The following is a 15218-nucleotide window of genomic DNA, read 5'->3' as shown; positions in this document are numbered from 1 at the left end:
TCATGTTCCTTGGCCGTAAACTCCTTCCAAGGAGTGATTTCAATGTGTTCTACTCTCCATTCTAGTCTCAAAGGTGCAAGGTAATTTGTCTAAAGGCTTAAGGGTAGCTTGGAATGATTTTTGTCCCACGAAAAGGGGTTTACGGCCCAAGGGAGTTCCTTGGCCGTAAACTCCTAGAAACTTATGGTTTTTATGGCCTTTTGATGTTCTAAACAAGCACAAGCACTAGTGGTTAAGTTCCCTAAGCATTTGGGGAAAGTTTTAGGGCATTTAAGCCCTTGAAAAGGGGTTTACGGCCCAAGGGAGTTCCTTGGCCGTAAACTCCTAGAACTTATGTTTCTTGGTTGCTTTTTGATCCATAAATGTCATACCCTATCTCCTAAACAAGTCTTCTAGCAAGGAATTGGGACTAGGAAGCCATAATGTTCTATTTTGGAGTTTACTCCCCAAGAACGTTCTTGGGCGGTAAACTCCCGGATCTTGACATCTAGACATGTAATTGTTGTTAACAAGCATTAAACAAGTATTGAAACACATATAGAAAAGTAGACTCACAATCTGGGATGAAAACCCGAAGATCCGTCAGAGAGAATATGGCTTTTCTCTATTTGGAATTGTGAATAATGAATTAATTTAATTCAGAAACTATTTATAGTCCTGGAATATTTTGGCAGAAAATATTTTTATTCCTGATGTTGGACTGTAACAGTATGAAACTTGAAATGCCCAAGTTTCACAAAACCAGGAGTATCCACTCTCCTGATATCATCTAAAACATAATCCTAATGTACACAAACTTGTTCGGAAAAGTTTGAAAATCACTGAAACTGAACTAGTTTCTATTGAATAGATGAGGTTCGTACAATGGAAATTTCGGGTTGTCACATATACATACTGGTGGTAGCCAGGGTTCTCAAACATAATACAGTAACGGACATATATGTTAGCAAATATTGGATTTTCGTGAGGAACACTTTCAACAGATTACAAATGACCAATACCGTTAACTTTGCAAGTACATAGTGAATACTCCAGGGTTATGTACATAGGGATCCGACAACCAGTGGAATGTGTGGTGTCCTCTCCATTCCCTGTTCCTTGTTTGGTTGTGGGCTCGGGGTGGAACCACACAATCGATTGTTTGTTCGATCTGGATTGTATATGATTTGTATACATTAAGTATTCGCAGAAGGAACTGGTATGAATCTTTTTACTCAACATTCATTACATCAAAAATTATAAGGTTTTTTGGAGAAACATAATGCACTTTTCAAGAACATAGAACCGTTTTCTAAAACAAAACGCTTATGAACTCACCAGCTTTATGCGGATACTCTTTCAAAATCGCTTGTATTCTCGGGAAATCAGTAGACAGGTACTCCCGCCGGCTTTTGAGAAGATGGAGCATATAGAGTCACGTCTTTATATTTTTGCTAATTTTGATGTATATGAAAATAATTCAAATAGATGTAAAACCCTTTTTATATATTCAATTTAATGGTTGTGTTTACTTTGATTACTATGGTGCAATTGTTGTGATACATTACATGACGTCCTCCACCCCCCGAACGTTTCCACCGTTCCGGTTTTGGGGGTGTGACACATGAACCATGTTTCAAACATTGTCCTTTGCTATGATGATACGAGATGCTTTGATAAAACTCACACGTGTGTCAAAACAATTATGAAGAGGGATATCGTAATCATAATTTTTAGACCTTTTTTCCATTTCTCACAAGTCCATGTTAGTGTGTCGGTTAACCACACACGCTCCACTAACGACTTTGAGAATGCAAATATCACAATTGCTATCTACTTAAAATCTACTTAGTTGACACCATAATCACAAGATTTGTCAACCTTGATTTTTATAGTGTATGTGTTCCTATCCATATGAATTTGTCAAAACCATAATCACAAGACAAGGTTAGTGACAAACTCAAAACCATATGGATTGAACGTGTTCAACCTTGATTTCTTGCCTCTTGGTAGCGCAAGCGCCTACCATTGCTTCCAAGCTGTTATGCACACAATTGAGAACTCACGGAACTCATATACATACACAACTTTACCGGAATAGGCACAAAAACAAGAATTATGTCAACACGATAGGTTACAAACATCAAGCCGTGTACTAGCAATAAACTATAGGTTTTATCCTTGATTAGCTCTTGAAACTTTCAAGACCTTTAAGACTCCCACTGTTCTCTTGACATATAAGTTTCTCTTTGTCAAGAACCATTCCTTGACAACCAAACAAATATTCAAGAGTCAGTGCAGATTCTTATCAAGATAAACACTTCATTGGCCTTAGTTGGTCTTTGTTTTATCCAAAACATCACAACTTACCAATTTCAAATGTACAAGAGTAGAAAACATTTTACTCTTACATTTGACAAGTGTTATAAACCTTCTTTAAGAAGTGTCACTCAAGTTACAATCTTGGAGTATGACTCTAAGACTTGTTTTGGAACGAAGTATGACTCGTCTTCTTGATTTCAACCACTTCAATAATTCATGACTTTGCTTCTTATCCATAAGAATGCACTAAGATGTCCCAAGAGGATGAATTGTGATATGGTCTCACAATCATTAAGATGATCATAAAACATGATACTAAAGTACTCTCCCATCCTTTCAGATTTGAGAAACTTTTATCTTTCTGCCAAATTTGATTCTTCTCATTCGTTCTGCCATACATTGAAACTTTTCCAATGCTTCAGAATTATACTTAAACTATTAAGCATAACCATATTTACTAAACTCTAGTAAATCATGAGGAATAGTCTTATCGATCTTTTTGATGGACTTTGACCTGCACACACCCAATGTAACCGATCCTTTAGTCTTTCACCTGACTCACATATACATGTGGTCAGGGAATTTCTCTTAACTTTCCAAAAATGAAATTTTCATTCATCATGCAATACAACCTACATGATTCCAAGTTTCGGTCCAATTGAAACTTGGGTGATGAGAATCTTTCCTTATTTGGTAAATTTAGACACTACCACAGATGAAAGAATCAATTCATTATTGCTAGAAACATACACACATTAACTTTTCATAAACTCCATTGCAAGGAGATATAAAATGAAGTAAAACAAAATTTTTATTCATTTATAAAATACGAAAAAAAAATCCTTATAATGCAACTTTAAATGGAAACTATGCTATTACATATTTCCTAGCAATCTATCATAACTCCTAAGCAGCAGCTTAGGAATCCGATCTTCGAACCATGCGATTGAAATCCATCTTTGCAATCAGATTTAGCATACTCTTCTTTTAAGCTTCCTTCCCTTTTCTTAATCCTGCAAAACATTAAAATGCAACCCGATCACATCATGTATTAAGGATCAACAATTAGGAACTTAACAGAGTTATATAGTTGACTTACCTAAAGTAGAACCATACATTCTGACTAAAGATCTCAGGTAGTCAGGGCAGCTTCGATTCCAATGTCCCTTTCCTTGGCAATAGAAACACACAGGCTCATCTGAGCCAGCACATATAGCAGTCTCATAAATGGCCTTTCTCTTATGATCATCACTTTTGACCATGGCCAACTCCTTCCCTTTAGGAGAAGGAATCATTTTTGGGATGTCCATGTCAGCTTGGGAGGCAGACCTTCCATTCCAAGTTGCTTAACCATTGCGCCAAATCATTGTTGATTCAGCAACAATTAGCAAATAGGTAAGATCTACTAGGGTCATGTCTAGATCTGTCACATAGTAGTCTTTAACAAACTCACTATATGACTCAGGAAGTGATTGAAGAACCCAGTTAATAGCCAACTTCCTTGGGAACCCGACACCCATCATCCTTAGCTTGTCAATGTGTGCCTTCATCTCTAAGACATGTGCACACACTGGCTTTCCATCCTTGTGTTTACTATCCAATAGGACTTGAGTGAGTTTGAACTTTTCAAGTCTTTGAGCTTATGGGTCGGGGAGAACAATTGGAGAAGGTGGAGGAAGTGAAGCATGATGTTGTGGGACATCATCTTCAAGAGATTTGGGAAGATCATACTTGTCTGAATCAGACATCTACAATGGGAGAAATTCAGGTTAGTTAATTTAAAATCCTTAATATAACACCCAATATGAAATATTAAGGCTAGGACCCAACACAATATTTTATAAATTAGAAGAGGGATGTCGTAATCCAAGATATAGAATATTTGAAGGTAGGCGAATGACGATTCACCAATTTCCACCATGAAAAACGAAATGATTTATTAGGTTTTAATTGGATTCGAAACTCCTAGATCTTTTGAGATTCATTGAACTTTTCAATGGCATGTTTCATTCTCGATTGTGCCCTTCAGATTTTGTGACTAGGATGCCGAGGATCACAAAACAAGATGTGAATAACCATGCAAATTCACTTGGTACCCTTAATATTATTACCTAATCAAAATGACGGTTAACCACACACGCTCCACCGATCTATGATAAACATTAAGTCACCCTTTTCCATCCTTACTAATTCAAGTTGGTGTGCCGGTTAACCACACATGCTCCACCAACGACTTGGTAAGGTACAAAGTGTAAATTTCATGGGTTAGCACCAAATTCACATTTTCCTAAAGTAACTAAGATTGGGATTTTATAAAAGGTTTAGTTACTTTATATTCATCATTATACTTCTAATGAGAATTATAGTCCTTGTCCTACACGTTCAGCTAACGACCCTCCACCAGTCAAGGAAGCGGTGGGTGAGAGTGGTCACCCATTAAGTTGCCATTTTATAGGCAACAACCTTATACCGCCTTATAGACCGGCTTCGTGAATGAGGCATACTAATGGTAAGACTGACTTGCTCTTATACATACATACATATATATATATATATATATATATATATATATATATATATATATATATATTATTAACTTATAATACAATAAAGTATAAGGGTTGAATTTTAACTTTTAAAACTCTAAGGGCTGGAACTAAAGTGTGTGTGAGACTTTACAAATACCTAAACTTGAGGGCAAGTTTTGAACAATTCAAAAACTTTTGGATTTTCATAACTTATGAGTTTAAATAAGGTTTTAAAAACTTTTAATGAAGAGACTCTTGGTCATCCATAACTTCAGGACAAGTTATGGAGTCCATAAAAACATTTATGATGAAAAGACTCTTCAACTTGTGAAACCTATGGTTTTTAATGGACTTTAAAGAAAAGACTTTTGGTAATCCATAACTTGAGGAAAAATTATGGATTCCATTAAAACACATCAAAATCAAGAATTAGCTAACAAACAATTTGCAAATAATTCCTATGATCTAACAAAACTCATAAGTTCATGAACATCCACATCAACAATTTCAAGAATCATATGAACACATACAAAGCTTGAAATTTTGATAATATACTTTGAAATTGGATTAGCATAATCATTACAACATAAAAAACAAGTTTTATAAGTCCAAAACAGTTTAATGTAATGATTTTAGTCCAATTCCAGCTTAAAAACTTGAAAAACTGCACTCTAGGCCTCTTACTCGTCGAGTGCATGAACCAACTCGACGAGTAGGATGAATGTATTCTTGGACTCATCGAGTCTCCCCATGGACTTGATGAGTCCACTGTCCAGACAGCAAAAAATTTCTATTTTTCAAGTGTTTGCATCAAGTATTCAAGAAAACAAGCCTAGTCTCCGATACAACTTGTCACACCCCAAAACCAAGAACGGCGGAAACGTTCTGGGGCGGAGGACGTCATGTAAGGTAATCACAACACAGTAAATGTAAATAGGCAAACAACATCATCCATTGCATTAAATATATAAATTTAATACATGCGTGTTCTGTTACAGTTTTAGACACCAAAAATATAACGTAAATCAAAATAATAAAATGATGAGTCTTAGAACACTCCATCTTCTCAAAAGCTGGCATCGGTACCTGTCTACTGATGACCTGAGAATACAAATTATTTTGAAAGAGTTTATCAGCATTAAGCTGGTGAGTTCATAAGTATTTTTGTGTCAATGTTCGTTGTCAAAAACGTTTGAACCTGTCTCAATGTATAAGTTTGTAAAAGTTTGAATCTCTCAGAAAATCCCATATTTTCTATAAAAGTAGCCTTCTACCAAGGCTTAACTGTTTTGTAAACTCGTCTGTTGTAAAAGTGTATAATTACCCAAGTATAACTATCATTTGTCAAAATATAGTTTGTACATTAATGCTTAAGTGAGATTATCACCAAAATATGTAATGGGTAAATCATTGTAGTACTGTAGTTTTGTAATATAAGAACTACTGTCGTACTAGTTACTACTACCTTAAACCGGATTTATATTAAGGTATAATGTGATAATTGCACCATACTATCGACTGATAACAACGACATAAAGAACGGTCGTAATAACGGAATGACGTTTGGCACCCGCAGACCTGCAGGTCCGGCTGTAGCTAGCAGCAAGGTGTAGGATAGTCAATCCAGTATAGATCTATACGCAAACTCAACGCTCTCCCTCCAAGAGAATTCTGGCTACAACTCGGGCCATGACATTTAAGGCATACTCCGATACAGTGGATCACATTTGTTATCGTGTTCTTGCATGTGTGATGGAATGTTTCTTGTTCTAGTATAGTTATATATGTTCTCGTAGTATAGTTATATATATTCCCTTCCTAGTATAGACTCATGAATGAACTGACTCATTGATTTAGCAGTTGTAATAGTGTGATTCTGTGTTACCCCGATGGTAACTTTGTTAACAGTGTGTTTAGTACGTATGATTATGGAAGTACTTTTATGTCTATATATGTATATTTGATATATAATTAATATGGAAACGACCTTCGGATGGTCACCCAAAATCCTATCAGACCACATCCAAATCGAGGAAAAGGAAACAAGGTGGATAGCCTTCCTAAGCCCTTTAAACATTATTTATACGTCTATACATATATGGGCATGCAATTTGTAATATAAAAGCATAAATAAGTATTTATAAGGCATTTGAAACATAAGTATTATTCTTAAAGAAAGATTGACTTGATGTCAATCTATAAAACAATTTGAAGGCGTAGATTTGATTAAAAACAGATTAAATATAAGGAACATTTGTTTAAATCACAGTTGCAGTGTAAAGTCGAAAAGTAAATGGGTTTGGAAAACATTTAGAAGTAAAACAGTTTGATAGATAGTTTGAATAGTGATAAAACCACTGATTTCCCCAGTTATTAATCACATGTGATTAGAGCAATCATAAGTGATTGAAACAATAACTATAAGTGTTTTAACTTGTATCCCCCCCCTTTGAAAGCATATAAACGCATTTAGAATATTTAACAGGTTGATTAAGGGGTATGAAACTCACTTGATTGATTGAAGAAAGCGAGATGGAAAACCGGGCAGAGTTTCGTCTCAGGAAACGGATTTTTCTCGGGATTCTCGGGAATCTCGGGAGTAAAATCGACCCTCGGGACTTGAGCAAAAAGACCAGAGCTTCGGGTTATAACGGGCACGGAAAACGAGACAAAGTTGTGAGAGAGAGGAGAGAAATGAGCAACATTTTCGGAAAGCCTCGCATTCTATTTATAGGAAGGCTGAACCGCCTCCGAACGCGGGGCGTACGCTCGTACGCAGCGCGTACGCGTACGTCATGCATGACCGAAGCCTCGACTGCCTCGGTTCGGATGGGACGGGTTGCTGGGTACGCGGGTCGGATGGGACGCCGGGTCGGATGGGACGTCGGGTCGGACGGGTCGGAGCTTCGGACGGGTCGGACGGGTTAGATTTTTCGGATAGCGCGACGTGGACGATCCGAGACCCTCGATTCTCAGTACGCGGGGCGTACGAAGGTACGCAGGGCGTACTTCGGTCCAATCCGATGACTCCCCTTCGGATATTACCGGGAATTTATAATTAAATTCTTATTTATTTTAAATAAACTTCAAAAATTCATATCTCTCTCATACGAATTCCGTTTTTGGCGTTCTTTATATCCACGCGAAGGTGAGACCATGATCTACAACTTTCGTTTAGATTCCGTTGGCTAATTCCGAAATTATTTTTATTATTTATTTATTAAAATGACGTGATTAAGGAATTTCTTCAAAATTTCATAACTTCCTCATCCGGAGTCAGATTTGGACGTTCTTTTTATGCACGCAAACCTTGATATGATTCCTATTACTTTATTTAATCCGAATAAGCTTTTAGGAAGGTTACATTTTGACCTAAATTTGATCGGTTTTTCATTACATTGACTCAAAATATCGGGTTGTCACATCATCCCCCCGTTAGAAGGAATTTCGTCCCGAAATTAGAATTTTAATCACGCTAGAATTTACAAATAACTAAGCAAAAAGGTGAGGGTATTTCAGTTTCATCTGATCCTCACGTTCCCAAGTGAATTCCGGTCCTCGCTTGGCAATCCAGCGAACCTTCACGATAGGGATACGGCTTTGCTTTGTCTGCTTGACCTCACGGTCCGTGATCTCTATAGGTTGTTCCACGAAGTTGAGGCTTTCGTTGATTTCGATCTCGTCGAGTGGGATTACGAGAGTCTCGTCGGATAGACACTTTTTCAAGTTAGATACGTGGAATGTAGAATGTACGTTACGAAGTGCGTCTGGTAGTTCGAGTTTGTAAGCTACGGGGCCGACTCTTGCAAGAATCTCGAAAGGCCCTATGTACCTCGGATTAAGCTTTCCACGCTTGCCGAAGCGTATCAAGCCCTTCCAGGGTGAGACTTTGAGGAGGACTCGGTCTCCCACCTGAAATTCCAAAGGTTTCCTTCGTTTATCAGCGTAGCTCTTCTGTCGGTCTCTGGAGGCTTTCAATCGTTCACGGATCTGAACGATTTTCTCTGTTGTTTCCCGAATGATCTCCGGACCGGTGAGAGTACTGTCGGAGGTTTGCCCCCTGGCTAATTGGGTATCACCCACCTCAGCCCAGCACAGAGGGGATCTGCACTTACGGCCGTAGAGAGCTTCAAATGGAGCAGCCTTGATGCTCGTGTGATAACTGTTATTATAGGAAAACTCGACAAGGGGTAAATGAGTATCCCATGCCTTCCCAAAGTCAATCACGCAGGCTCGCAACATATCTTCTAGAGTTTGGATGGTCCTCTCACTCTGTCCGTCGGTCTGAGGATGGTAGGCTGTGCTCATGTCCAGCCTCGTTCCTAGGGAATGTTGTAGTGATTGCCAAAATCTTGAGGTGAACCTACTATCTCTATCGGAGATAATGGACATAGGTACACCATGTAGCCGTACTATTTCCCTAATGTATGTTCTCGTAAGCTTCTCCATCTTGTCGGTTTCTTTGATGGGCAGGAAGTGTGCAGACTTGGTCAATCGATCAACGATGACCCATATGGTGTCAAGTCCACCCGTTGTCTTGGGCAACTTGGTTATGAAATCCATAGTAATCCGCTCCCACTTCCATTCCGGGATCTCTGGTTGCTGCAATAAACCAGAGGGCTTCTGGTACTCGACCTTAACCTTTGCGCAAGTAAGGCATTTACTTACGAAGGTAGCAATCTCTGCTTTCATATTAGGCCACCAGTATAGCTTCTTAAGATCCAGGTACATCTTATCTGAACCTGGGTGGACGGAATACCGAGTGTTGTGCGCCTCGGTCATGACCAAGTCTCGGAAGCCACCATGTTTCGGTGTCCAGATCCGGTTCATGAAATATAAAGCTCCGTCACCCTTGGCTTCTAAATTCTTGTCCATTCCTCTAAGGGATTCACTTGACACATTTTCAGATTTCATGGCCTCAAGTTGAGCCGCCTGAATTTGCTTAGTCAGGTGTGAATGGATGGTTATCGATAATGACTTGACCTTGCGACCAGAATATTCCTTCCGACTTAGGGCGTCTGCTACTACGTTGGCTTTACCCGGATGATAACGAATCTCGCATTCGTAATCACTGAGTAGCTCGACCCATCGTCGTTGTCTCATGTTGAGCTCCTTCTGATCGAAAATGTGTTGTAAACTTTTGTGGTCGGTAAAGATAGTGCTCTTCGTTCCATACAAGTAATGTCTCCAGATCTTCAGAGCAAACACTACTGCTCCTAGTTCAAGATCGTGGGTCGTGTAGTTAACCTCGTGTGTCTTCAATTGTCTCGAGGCGTAGGCGATGACCTTACCTCGCTGCATCAGAACACATCCGAGCCCTTGATTCGATGCATCGCAATAAACTACGAAGTCTTCTATTCCTTCTGGCAGGGATAGTATTGGTGCGGTGCACAAGGCTCGTTTGAGCGTTTGGAACGCTCTTTCTTGTTTCTCTTCCCAGTCGAAGGCCACACCTTTCTGGGTTAGGGTTGTAAGAGGCTTCGCTATTCGTGAGAAGTTCTGAATGAACCTGCGGTAGTAGCCAGCGAGACCTAGAAATTGACGAATTTCTGTAGGAGTCTTCGGTGCTGACCAGTTCTCAATGGCCTTAATTTTGGATGGGTCCACGTGGATTCCTTCTTCGCTTACCACGTGTCCTAAGAATTCGACTCTTCGGATCCAAAATTCACATTTCGAGAACTTCGCATAAAGTTTCTCTTTTCGTAATGTCCCTAGAACTTGTCGTAGATGATCGCCATGTTCTTTCTTACTTCGGGAGTAGATTAGGATGTCGTCAATGAAAACGATGACGAACTGATCCAAGTAGGGTCGGCATACTCTATTCATCAGATCCATGAAGACTGCGGGCGCATTGGTCAATCCGAATGGCATCACCACGAACTCGTAATGTCCGTAACGAGTTCGGAAGGCGGTCTTCGGCACATCCTCCTCTAGCACTCGTAACTGGTGATATCCGGATCTCAGATCAATCTTAGAAAAATAGTTCGCCCCTTGCAGTTGGTCGAATAGATCATCTATGCGTGGTAGAGGATAACGATTCTTGACCGTCAGTTTGTTGAGTTCTCTGTAGTCAATACACATACGGAAGGATCCGTCCTTCTTCTTAACAAACAAGACCGGTGCTCCCCAAGGTGAGAAACTTGGCCTTATAAAGCCCTTGCTGAGCAGTTCGTTAAGTTGACCAGAGAGTTCTTGCATTTCGGCTGGTGCTAAACGGTAGGGCGACTTGGCTACTGGGGTAGCTCCTGGGACTAAGTCGATTCTGAATTCGACTTGTCTTTGCGGAGGTAATCCGGGTAGTTCTTCTGGGAAAATGTCGGGGAAGTCGCTCACTACTGGGAGGTTCTTTAGTTCTTTCGTTTCTAGGTTCGTGTCGACGACGTGAGCAAGGAATGCGTGGTATTCCTTACGCAGGTATTTCTGTGCTTGGATACTTGATATGATGCGAAGACTTGCACCGGGTTTGTCGCCATAGACTATAAGAGTTTCGCTAGACGGAAGGTTTAGACGGACTGCTTTCTCGAAGCACATGATGTCGGCACGATGAAGGCTTAACCAGTCCATGCCAATGATGACGTCGAAACTTTTTATTGAGACTGGCATGAGGTCGATTGGAAATGAATGGTTGTCTAGGGTTAGGGTACAACCTAAGTATATGCTACTCGTGCTTTCAGTTTTTCCATTAGCCATTTCTACTGTGAATAGTTCTTTGAGTGCGTGCGGTGGTTGATTTAGCATGCAAGCAAATTTATGGTTTACGAAGCTTCGCTCCGCTCCACTATCGAATAGAATGCATGCATAGGAGTTATCGAGGAGGAACGTACCGGTTACTACTGTCGGGTCAGCAACTGCTTCCCCGTGGCCTATAGCCAGTACCCTCCCAGCTCCTCCAGCATTCCTCGCTTTGGGGCAATCCCTCTTAAAGTGGCCTGCTTCACCACATCCATAGCAGGTTGGGCTCGCGCCAGAGCCAGGGACTTGGTTGATAGGTTGTGCCGGGAACTTACAGAATCGGACGGTGTGTCCTTTCCTGTTGCAGTTAGAGCACTGCAATTCACGGCAGGGGCCGTTGTGGTGGTAGCTGCATTTGTTGCACTTGGGAGAACTTCCAGCATACCGACTAACCGGGGCAGTAGTAGCAGCAGTAGGGGTTACTGCGGCATGAATTGCCACCAATTGCTGCTTTTTGGCAGCCTGATGCTTCTTCCTTTCATCCCAGAATTTCCGCTTAGTATCGGCGGGTTTGGAGGGTTCCGGGATGGCTAGGGTGGTTGTGGTTGCAGAGGTTTTGACTCCATGGTCAATGAGTCGTTGCGCCAATCGTTTGGCACTGTCGAAGGTAGCGGGGTTTGACGCTAGCACATTCCCCTGATACGGAGGCACTAGTCCCCATATGTACCTCTCGATCTTTTTCCCCTCGGTAGGAACCATATTGGGGCAGAGGGCCACCAGCTCGCTGAATCGGGCAGTATAAGCGACCACATTGGTGCCCTTCATCGACAGGTTCCAGAGTTCCTGCTCCAGTTTCTGGATCTCGCCCCTCGGGCAGTATTCCTCAGTCATGAGGTCTTTCATTGTTTCCCAGCCCAGGTCGTTGGCTACGACGAGAGTTAGGGCTTTGACGTGGCCGTTCCACCACGTTAGGGCTTTACCCTCAAAGGTGCAGGCGGCATATTTCACCTTGCACGCAGCAGGGCATGAACAGATTTCGAAGACTGATTCAGTCTTCTCGAACCACTGCGAGAGAGCAATGATTCCGCCGGTGCCATAGAAAGGCTTCGGCTTGCAGTTTGTAAAATCCTTGTAAGAGCACTCCCTTGAGCGCACAGGGATTTCGATCGGAATAGATTCCACAGGGGTTCCACCTCTGCTGGCATCAGAAGAGTGATACTGAGCCATGGCGGTTGCCACTGCTGCAGCTACGACAGCATTCAGGGCTACAGTATCGATGACCGGAGGCGGAGGAGGTGGTGGAGGTGCAGGATTATTCCTATTCCTGGGAGACTTGCGAGGAGGCATCCTTCAGCTGAAAGTTTAAAAAAATATAGGAAAGATGGTAAGAACCAATTTGAAAGCAACGCGAGAGTGACACATGGACTAACTAAACATAGTCCAACAGTTGAAAGGGTGCTTGAAACCACAACAAGCATTATTAGTAGGAAAGCACAAGTGTATAGATTTTTCCCCAGATAGATAGATCTCAAAAATTTACTGGTATTACTGATGTAATAAGTTCAGGGAAAATCGACCTAACAGTAGGTCATACATCATACCATAAAGAAAAGTTTGACAGTCCTTAGATTTCAAATTTGAGTACAGAAAGTTAGAAATATTTTACACACAAGTGCTACTTGGAGCACAGATGTTAAAGGCTATCCTTTAATTAAAAGGCGGAGATGTACTAGACATCAACCAACGGCGATGGGAAAATCCCGGGCGAGTACTGCGGTCGGATACTTGACGAAACACCTCTTGAATGGGTCGATCCTGAGTCCTCTGACGAGCTCAAAGTTCCAATATTTCAGCTCGTGAGGCAGCCAACTGCTACTGCAGGGTTTTATTTGTCCTCCGGGTCCGTTCCATGTCTTCTTCAAGATGGCGGATGCTGACTGTGTTGACACCTGAGTCGGCATCAATCTCTATGACCCGGTCGACGGCTGCTCCACCTTGCTCGACAATACGAGCTATTCTGCGGATAATGACAGGCAGAGCTCGGTCAGTAGAGCCACCATCGCTGACGTTGTAAAAGGTTCGGTCCCCAATAGTATGGTAAGGGTTGTTGTTCGGGGCTTGACCTACAATCGGTAGGTTGTTGACTTCAGGCTCGGAGTCGGACCCTATCTGAAAAGCCTTCTGCGAGGCGATCATTCAAAGGGATTGGATGATCAACTTCGGGCTCTTCATCGATCCACTCGGCTTTGCCTTCATTGGGAAAGTACGGGTCGCCATGATGGATATCTAGCCATCAAGATCTACGCGAGAATAGAGTTATAAGAATATAGTATACGTGTAACTAGCAGCGCAAAGTACTCCTATAGTATTTTAAGTTTAAATTCTATTGATCTTCTTGTGGTATTGTTGGTAAGTTTTTAGACTTGCTAACCTATCACAACCCTTCTAAGGCATGTGCTAATCACTCCTAGGATCAGCAATAGTTGATCAGGCTATGCCATTCCCAGGACTGACCATACATCCCCGAGCTCACTTGTGATATTTAACAATCGTAATACTTTTGTTCTTGTCATTGTGACACTTATTTTAGTATGAATGCAGACTAGTATACTTAGTTAAATATTTTATTATTTAAAGTATAGACTCTTGGTCAGAGTTTAATCCCTAATGGGTTTATAGTTTAGTATATCTTTTATGGGTTGATATACTCAATTCACTATAAACAATGCTCTGATACCAATCTGTCACACCCCAAAACCAAGAACGGCGGAAACGTTCTGGGGCGGAGGACGTCATGTAAGGTAATCACAACACAGTAAATGTAAATAGGCAAACAACATCATCCATTGCATTAAATATATAAATTTAATACATGCGTGTTCTGTTACAGTTTTAGACACCAAAAATATAACGTAAATCAAAATAATAAAATGATGAGTCTTAGAACACTCCATCTTCTCAAAAGCTGGCATCGGTACCTGTCTACTGATGACCTGAGAATACAAATTATTTTGAAAGAGTTTATCAGCATTAAGCTGGTGAGTTCATAAGTATTTTTGTGTCAATGTTCGTTGTCAAAAACGTTTGAACCTGTCTCAATGTATAAGTTTGTAAAAGTTTGAATCTCTCAGAAAATCCCATATTTTCTATAAAAGTAGCCTTCTACCAAGGCTTAACTGTTTTGTAAACTCGTCTGTTGTAAAAGTGTATAATTACCCAAGTATAACTATCATTTGTCAAAATATAGTTTGTACATTAATGCTTAAGTGAGATTATCACCAAAATATGTAATGGGTAAATCATTGTAGTACTGTAGTTTTGTAATATAAGAACTACTGTCGTACTAGTTACTACTACCTTAAACCGGATTTATATTAAGGTATAATGTGATAATTGCACCATACTATCGACTGATAACAACGACATAAAGAACGGTCGTAATAACGGAATGACGTTTGGCACCCGCAGACCTGCAGGTCCGGCTGTAGCTAGCAGCAAGGTGTAGGATAGTCAATCCAGTATAGATCTATACGCAAACTCAACGCTCTCCCTCCAAGAGAATTCTGGCTACAACTCGGGCCATGACATTTAAGGCATACTCCGATACAGTGGATCACATTTGTTATCGTGTTCTTGCATGTGTGATGGAATGTTTCTTGTTCTAGTATAGTTATATATGTTCTCGTAGTATAGTTATATATATTCCCTTCCTAGTAT

The sequence above is a fragment of the Lactuca sativa genome, chromosome 3, assembly GCF_002870075.4.
Source record: "Lactuca sativa cultivar Salinas chromosome 3, Lsat_Salinas_v11, whole genome shotgun sequence".
Taxonomy (NCBI): Eukaryota; Viridiplantae; Streptophyta; class Magnoliopsida; order Asterales; family Asteraceae; genus Lactuca; species Lactuca sativa.
The sequence above is the reverse complement of the archived record's forward strand: the minus strand, read 5'-3'. Positions refer to the sequence as shown.